General features: G+C 58.2%; 1 long non-coding RNA gene across 1 annotated transcript in view; it reads left to right on the forward strand.

The window, feature by feature from the left end:
• The window catches only part of LOC142605216 (uncharacterized), a 14,644-nt gene extending 7,870 nt beyond the window's left edge, over positions 1–6,774 (forward strand). The window contains exons 3-7 of the long non-coding RNA XR_012838944.1: positions 934–1,052; positions 1,544–1,632; positions 3,042–3,154; positions 4,727–4,813; positions 6,328–6,774. This is a non-coding gene — a long non-coding RNA (uncharacterized LOC142605216). The remainder of the gene's footprint in view (positions 1–933; positions 1,053–1,543; positions 1,633–3,041; positions 3,155–4,726; positions 4,814–6,327) is intronic.
• The last annotated feature ends 398 nt before the right edge of the window (positions 6,775–7,172 follow it).

Raw genomic sequence — 7,172 nt, forward strand, 5'->3', positions numbered from 1 at the left:
CGGAGCACGTGGGGGACATGGGAGCCCAGAGAGGAGGGGCAGGAGCTGGGCGCCGTGGGGGGCCGCAGCGGCCCAGGGGAGCCGGCAGGCCAGCAGCACCCGAGCTGGGAGCCCTGGGGGGGTGCCGAGGGGGACAGCACGGAGCCGCTGCTGGGGGAGCTGGAGGAGCTCAGCCTCGCCGGCTCCCTGGGGAGCAGCACGAGCAGAAGCTGCCTGACGCCGAGCACCAGCGACACAGAGCTGGCGGTGGCCAGCGAGGTGGTGGAGAGTCCTGCCAGCAGCCCGGCCCGGCAGCGTGCAGGCAGCGGGGTGGTCAGTGAGGAGGGGACAGCCGTGCCAGAAGCTTTTGGTGACAAAGCTGTGGGGACGTAAGCATTGGGGTGTGGGGTGAGGTGGGGCTCAAAGCCCGGCTTGCTTCAGTGTCCTTATCAAGGGAGCACGTCCTCATAGCCACGGATGCCCTAGAGGGACGCTTGGCTGCGTCAGCCTTGTCAGATCCTGAGCAGCCGGTGTTTTGCAGAAGGCTGCTCGTTTGGACTTTTATAAACAGCTGCTCAGATGGATTTTATAAAACCCAGATTTCCCCTATTTCCTTAAAAGATTGAAATGAGCCCAGTGTTTCCAGTAAGGCTGCAGTTGGCTTCCAGAACCCACACAGCTTCAGGGCATCCTGCATTCACAGCAGACGGGGTCCGTTCCCACCGCTGCCTGTGCTGCTCCTCCCTCTCCAAAGGTCCCCGGCGGCTCTGTATGGACTGTGGCACCCACCAGAAACCCGGGTCACAGCCCTTTTCAGTCCTTGGCTTCTCTAGGCTGCTGACAAGGGGTGCAGCCAGATCCAGCTGTGCTAGTGTTGCTGCTAGAGGGTCAGGAATTGCACTGCTGGTGCTGCCGGCCTTCGTTTGAACACACCTAACTGTGCTTTGCCTCCAGGGATGGGCTCCTTCAAGGTCTGGGTGCTGATGGTGAAGATGTTACCTGCAGTGCAAGCCCCGAGCCAACGCTTTCTGTGGATTTTGATGCTGAATGGGAGAAAGAGCAGCTCCTGAAAGGTGAGAGGACGGCTCAGAGGTAAAGGAGATCCCTCCTCATCCCTCAGGACTCAAGGGCTGCCTGGGGCAGCTGGTTGGTGGGAGAGGTCCTGAGGACTGACTGGTAGCCCTTCTCCCAGCCTGTAGGCTGCTTTCTGTATAGGAGCCTCAGGGCTAGTGCTGCACGCTGTCTGCGGGCCAAACGTTGGCATCAAAGCTGCGCGAGTCAGATCGTTTGGGAGAGTACCCCCGGGCCAGAGAGGGCACTGAAAATTGCCCCAGGGATGCGAGGGGCTGGGGCTCTTCAGCCAGTTGCCCACTGAATTCAGTGCCCCGTGAGCCTGGCAAGAAGCCCATTTGCTTTGCTGTGCTAGAGGACCCGGACCTGGCATAGTGTCCTCTTTCAGACGCTCTGCTGTGGGCATGTTTAATCGCTGTGCCAAGGACCGCGTGCAGGAAGGGAGGTGACAGCTCTGGGCAGTCACTGTTTTCTTTGGGCTTCTTTTAAACAGCAGCTGAGGGTACAGGATCCCCGAAAGCAGAGCTGGCCCGGTGGAACAGGCTCTTCAACGTGAACAGACATCGACGGTCTTCACGTGAGGTTGGTGAAAGGACATGGAGCATGGGGCCAAGGCGGTGATCACTCCTGAGCAGGATCTACCTGCAGGCAGATCGCAGGCCTTAGAAAAGGCAAAGGGATAGATCAGGATGGGGGATGCTAAAACTGATCCCTGGCACTGCCAAGGCACTACCGGCTTTCAGGGGTGTCTGAAGTTGTTCTGCATCTCCTTTCCAGCAGAGCAGGGAATGGTCTCAGGATGCTGCTGGTCAGTGATGGGCAACACATGGTACAGGGACGTTTGCTGAGATGGGATGGATGGGAGTGAAATAGGGATGGTGGCAAGAGCCAGGCCTTCGGGATTCCCTTCCTGGTCTTCTTACAGACCCCCGCTGTGACTATGGTTGTTTAATTGGGGTAACTGGTTACCCCCCAGCCCTGAAACAACCTGTGTGTGCAAAATTATCTTGCAGTCTTTGTCAATCTCATTGTAATAGCTCTGGATGTCCCTAACACATTGATCCAAAGTAGAACAAGCGATGCCCCTGCAGGCTAGGTCTTCATCTGAGATGAGGGTCAGGTCAGGGATGCTGGTGATTTCTCCAAGTAACTGCAAGAGAGCGTGAGCAAGCCAGAGGAGACCACGGATAGACCAGGATGGGCGTTGTCATCCAGACAACGTAAACAGGGCAGGTTTCCAGCAGAGAAACAAATCTGCAGCAGAGCAGAGACTCCAGCTGCTCGCTCAGGGCTCTGACGGGCGCTGAGAAAGATGCAGGACCTGGTAGAGCTGCAGGAAGTAGCTGGGGTGGCGGACAGGTTGGTGGTTTAATAAAGCCGTTCTGCCGGAGCGTGGGGGTGGGGTGTGAATGGTGCAGCATGTAGATGTAAAGACAAATTAGGCCCCCTCTCTGCTGGATGGTGCAGCACATTAAATCAGCTCTTTGAGAAACGGTCAATATTTTGTTCCAGACAGCGAAGGGGGACTCCAGGGCAGTGTTTTAACAGTAGTCTGGGGGAGCTGCCTGAAGCTGTTAAAAAGTTGGGAGTTTTTTAATAGATTTCCTTTCTATACAGCATAACCATGCTACAGATCCTGCCTCTGCCTGGCAAAATACGGGAGGCAAGAGCTAAGGTAACGGTCGGGGCGTGGGAGCCTGGAGACCAGATGTCTGCTGGGTTTTGTCGCTCGCTCCCTCGGTGACCCTGGGCCAACCTTTCCCCCCGCCTGCCTCAGTTTCCCATCGGAGCCCAGACACATCTACTCAATCGCATGAAGCTCTCCGAGATCTCTGGACGATAAATTGGCATGGCGGGGTAGGGAGAGGGGGAAGAAGAGGTGGAGGGTTTTGTTCAAGATCAGCTCCTGGAATTAGCGTTACCTCACACTCGGGCTGTTGCACAGACTTTCTGTCGACACTGACATCAGCTTTTCCTTCTCCCCGCCGCAGCCTCCTGCCCGGAGAAGCCCGAAGGAGCCGCAGAGCCGAGCGGAGCCGCTTCTGAACGCCCCGCTCCGGCCCGTCCTGCCCGCGGCTCCCCCCGGCGCGGCTCCGGCCGAGAGGTGAGCGGCTCCGCTGCCTCCTGCCACGGGTGGGAGCAGAACCCCCCCACGCCCCTGCCCCCGGCTCTGCCCCCAGCCCTTCGGCAGAGCTGCGGGAACCTGCTGGGGAGAGAAATTTCCTCGCAGCACCAGATGGCACTCTCCGACTTCCCACCGAGCTGAGCCGAGCCGGGCTAACCCAGCTGGGTGACACTGACACCCGTGGGGGCGTGCGGGGCCCCCCCCCCGGCTCCCTGCCCCGCGCCTGGGAGCGGGGGACGGTGGGGACGGGAGGATGGGGTATGTCGAGGGACCATCCCTGCACGGGCCGAGGAGGTTTTCCATCGACACGCAGGTTTGGTCCCCCCACGCGGCGTGGGCGTCGCGGGAGCGGGCAGGCTCGCCTCCTGCAAACCCTCGGCAAAACCTCCGACCCCTGCCCCGAGGGTGCTGGAGCACGGGTGGCCGTGGGCTGCGCAGTGCGGCCGTGAGCCCCGGCCACGGTGCCAGCAGCGTGTGCACGTCGCCCACGGCTCGGTCCGGCTCACCATGGCGTTGCTGAACTGTCCCGAGGATGTGACGGAGGGAAGGCTGCTCTCTGCTCGCCTGGCCCCGCAGCACCCAGCTCGGCGGGGTGTGCCGGCTCTCCAGGGGCACGGCCAGCAACTGCAATGTGAAAAGGAACAGCGAACGCCCTGTCGTTCATCAGGTTTTATCGGGAGAGTTCCCTCCGGGGCCGCGGGGGAGGCACGGTGCCCTTCCCCGTGGGGCAGGGTGGGAGGATGCAGGTGGTGGCAGTGCCAAGCGCCCAGGGACCGAGGTGGGAGCTGCGATGCCCCGGCTCCCCGCAGAGCACAGCCGCCGTGCCGAGACCACGGGTGTCTCCACGGTTTATCACGGCTGTGCTGTCTCTGCGCTCTGGATGAAGAGAGAATATGAGGCTTCAGGCAAAGCGCTTCTCACATGCACCAGATTTATCAAATTGATTACAAAACCCCCCAACAGATCCAGGCCTTGTTCCTATAATAGCTATTGGAGCATGCTGAACGTTAATCAAACCGTCTGTTTGCTGTGTCCAGAGGAGCCAGTATAAGCCAGCTTGTGTTTTTCAGGCATTGGAAGAATTGTCAAGCTACAATCTGTTTAGGACAAAATAATTTATAAATACACCTTCTGATAATCTGTTGTATAAATACGGGAAGGGAGGGGGGGTTCTGTGACTCCGCGTATCTATCAGAGAGCTGATAAATCTGGGGAGGGGGCCGAGTGTCATCGTATGGGCTTAACCCATCACATCCTCGGTGTGAGTCCTGAAGCACAGAGCTCCTGCAGCACCTTGAGAAGACTCTCAGGTCCTTGGCACGTCAGCACAGAGAGTCCTCAGGCGTGGCAGCAGACCTCTCTGTGGGCAAGAAGCTGGGGACAACCTGCTTATAAGGTCCTGCAGGTCTGTGACGATGTGGCCAAGCAGTCAGTGTCTGGGGTCGATTCCTGGCTGCGAGGACATGTTCAGAGTCTTAGTCCCATTTGCTGTAGTACTCGGAGTGTCTGTCTCTCTGACACATTTCCTTCTCTAACCGAGGGTTTCTGAAGACAGAGCAGAAGAAACTGTTGGCTGCTTTGGGAGAAGCTGGGTACAGCTGGGAGCAAGTGGAGGAGGAACCCCTGGAAAAGGCTGAGGTTAGTCTAGAAGATAAAAAATGCCGTCGGTGCGCTGACACGGGATATCTGTCCTGGTCCCATGTGCCACCATGGTGCTCTGTGGCCACAGCTGTATTTCTGCCTCCACCAAGACACTGTGGGACCATGGGCCCATATGCTTAAAATTGCATGGGGTCAGGCCCATAAATCCATTTTAGAAAAGCTGGTGGCTTCTACAGAAAAATACCCGGCATGTTTTAGTAAGGTTATTTATTAAATGAGCCCTGGTTTAAGTCGCCCCTTTGAGAAGACTGGCTCTGCACTCCCTGCCTCAGTTTCCCCTTTCATACAAGGGCTTGCATACCCCCAGAGCACCTCATAGATCAATGCCATGTTTCTAAAGGACTCTGAAGTCTGGGCTGACAAGGGCTCCGGGCAGCACCAGACAACTGGCTACGGAAACCCTCCGTGCCCACGCAGAGGAAACGTGGGGAGTTTCCAAGCCTGGCTCTGCGAAGACAGATCCGCACGCTGGTTATCGCTCCTCCTTGGTGTGAGATGAGGGCAGCTGAACGCCAGCACGCTCTTCCCGAAGGCAGGGACAGCCTGGGAGAGAGGAAAAAGCGACTTCCTCTGCTCCGCGCACAGGAAAAGCACGTCTGGGAGGTGGGAAGAGGGTGCTGGGGGGCTGCCTGCCCACCCTCGCTGCCCATCGGGCACGTGTGCGCTGGGGGTCACTGTGCAGCATCCCATCTTCTCCCTCGTGCAGAGACCAGATGTGTTGTCTTGTCTCGAGTAGCTGCAACAGGGGGGTGAGAAACTCCCAAATACCGCTGGAGAATGGAGCGTGGAGGCACGTTCTTTGTCTCACACCGTGTGGGCCAGGAGTTTTAGCACGTTGTTTGCTTGGTTATTTTTTTTTCCCCTTCGTGCTCAGCTCTCTCCACAGCCACCTTGCTCTGCGGTGTGTGGGCAGGCGCAGACTTTGAGCGTTTAGGAAAGCAGAGTTTAACAGGGATGCTTCTCTGTCTGAACCCGTCTGCCATGAGCTCCGGGGTGCGGGTCTGATCCCGAGAGCCCGCACAGTACCTCCTTTCAGCCTCTGAGGGGGTGTCTGCAAACAGATGCTGATTCATAAGCATGGGCTTTGCAGGCAAATAAAGGCAGGGACATGCCTGGCGCGGCTCCCGGAGCTGCAGTCGGAGGGGACTCGCTGTGTGCAGCTTCTCTGAGGCAGGAAATGGGGCTGGAGGCTGGAGGGGTGCAAGCAGCCGGGCACCGGAGGGGTGTTGGAGCAGCCTTTGATTCATGCTAATGGTTGCAACGTGCCGGCATGGGTCCAGCTCTCGTAGCGAGAGATGCTGGAGGTGCCGAGGGCCCCGTGCTGCCCAGCGGCTGCAGGTAGCAGAAGGGAAGAGCCCGTTTTGGGGCACAGGGCAGCACCGGGAGCCCTGTCCCGTCAGGGGTGGGAGCAGGCAGGAGGACTGGTGGGAGGCAGAGCCGCTCTGCGGTTGCCCACTTCAGTCCCTGAGGTGTATCCTTTCCCCCCCTAGATCCAGGTCCTGGGAGAGGTGGGGAGCAGCCCCTGACAGACCACCCCGCATCGGCAGCGCTCCCGAAGGAGAGACCGACGCTTCCGCTTTGCTCCCCGTGCCGGTATCAGCCAGGCTTAGGCTTGTCCCAAAGAGCTCCTCAGCTCCAGCTTTTTCCTCTTCTTTCCCCGATGCTTCTCTTCAATGAACGTACCACGTTTCCCTTTTTGCTTTCTCCTTTCCTGTTCCTTGGGAAGGACCAGTGAGCCTCACACCCCCCCCCCCCACCCCCCTTGGCTGGCCTGGCCTGGCTTTGGTTGGAATTTTGGGGTTTTATTAGATGAAGCATTTAGTGTGAATAAATTGTTCTCACTTCTCCCTCTGATTATTCACTTTCCTTTATTAAACAGTTCCGGTTGAATTACTTTTTCTCCTTTCCCATCCCTTCCACCCTCCAGTTTTCTCATGTTCTCCACATTAGTTTTTCTCTGTGGCTTTTAAGGTTTTGATTTATTAATTTTGGAGTAAGAAGAGACGGGTCTCTGCCTCTCTTCCCACCCACTGCAAAAGGAGCGGTGAGGGCGCCTTGCCCAGTGGTGGTCTTCATCCCCTGGAACTAAAAGGCAAACCCAACCTCCTAGAGAGGTATCAGAGAGGGGTGGGGGGGTCCTACCTCCAGGGGGTGGAGAAGTGCCCCCCTGCCCCTTCATTTTCCCTTGGGTGCATGGGAGGAGATGTCCCATCCTCGCCTCGTCCCATCCCCTGCCTCTGCCCCGAGCCGCTCGCCAGCGCCGGGCACTTGCACCAGTGACCTCGGCAGCGGTTCCCAGCCCCGAGCGGCTCATTCACGGCTGAGCCGGAGGAGC

The sequence above is a fragment of the Balearica regulorum genome, chromosome 25 (assembly GCF_011004875.1).
Source record: "Balearica regulorum gibbericeps isolate bBalReg1 chromosome 25, bBalReg1.pri, whole genome shotgun sequence".
Classification (NCBI taxonomy): Eukaryota; Metazoa; Chordata; class Aves; order Gruiformes; family Gruidae; genus Balearica; species Balearica regulorum.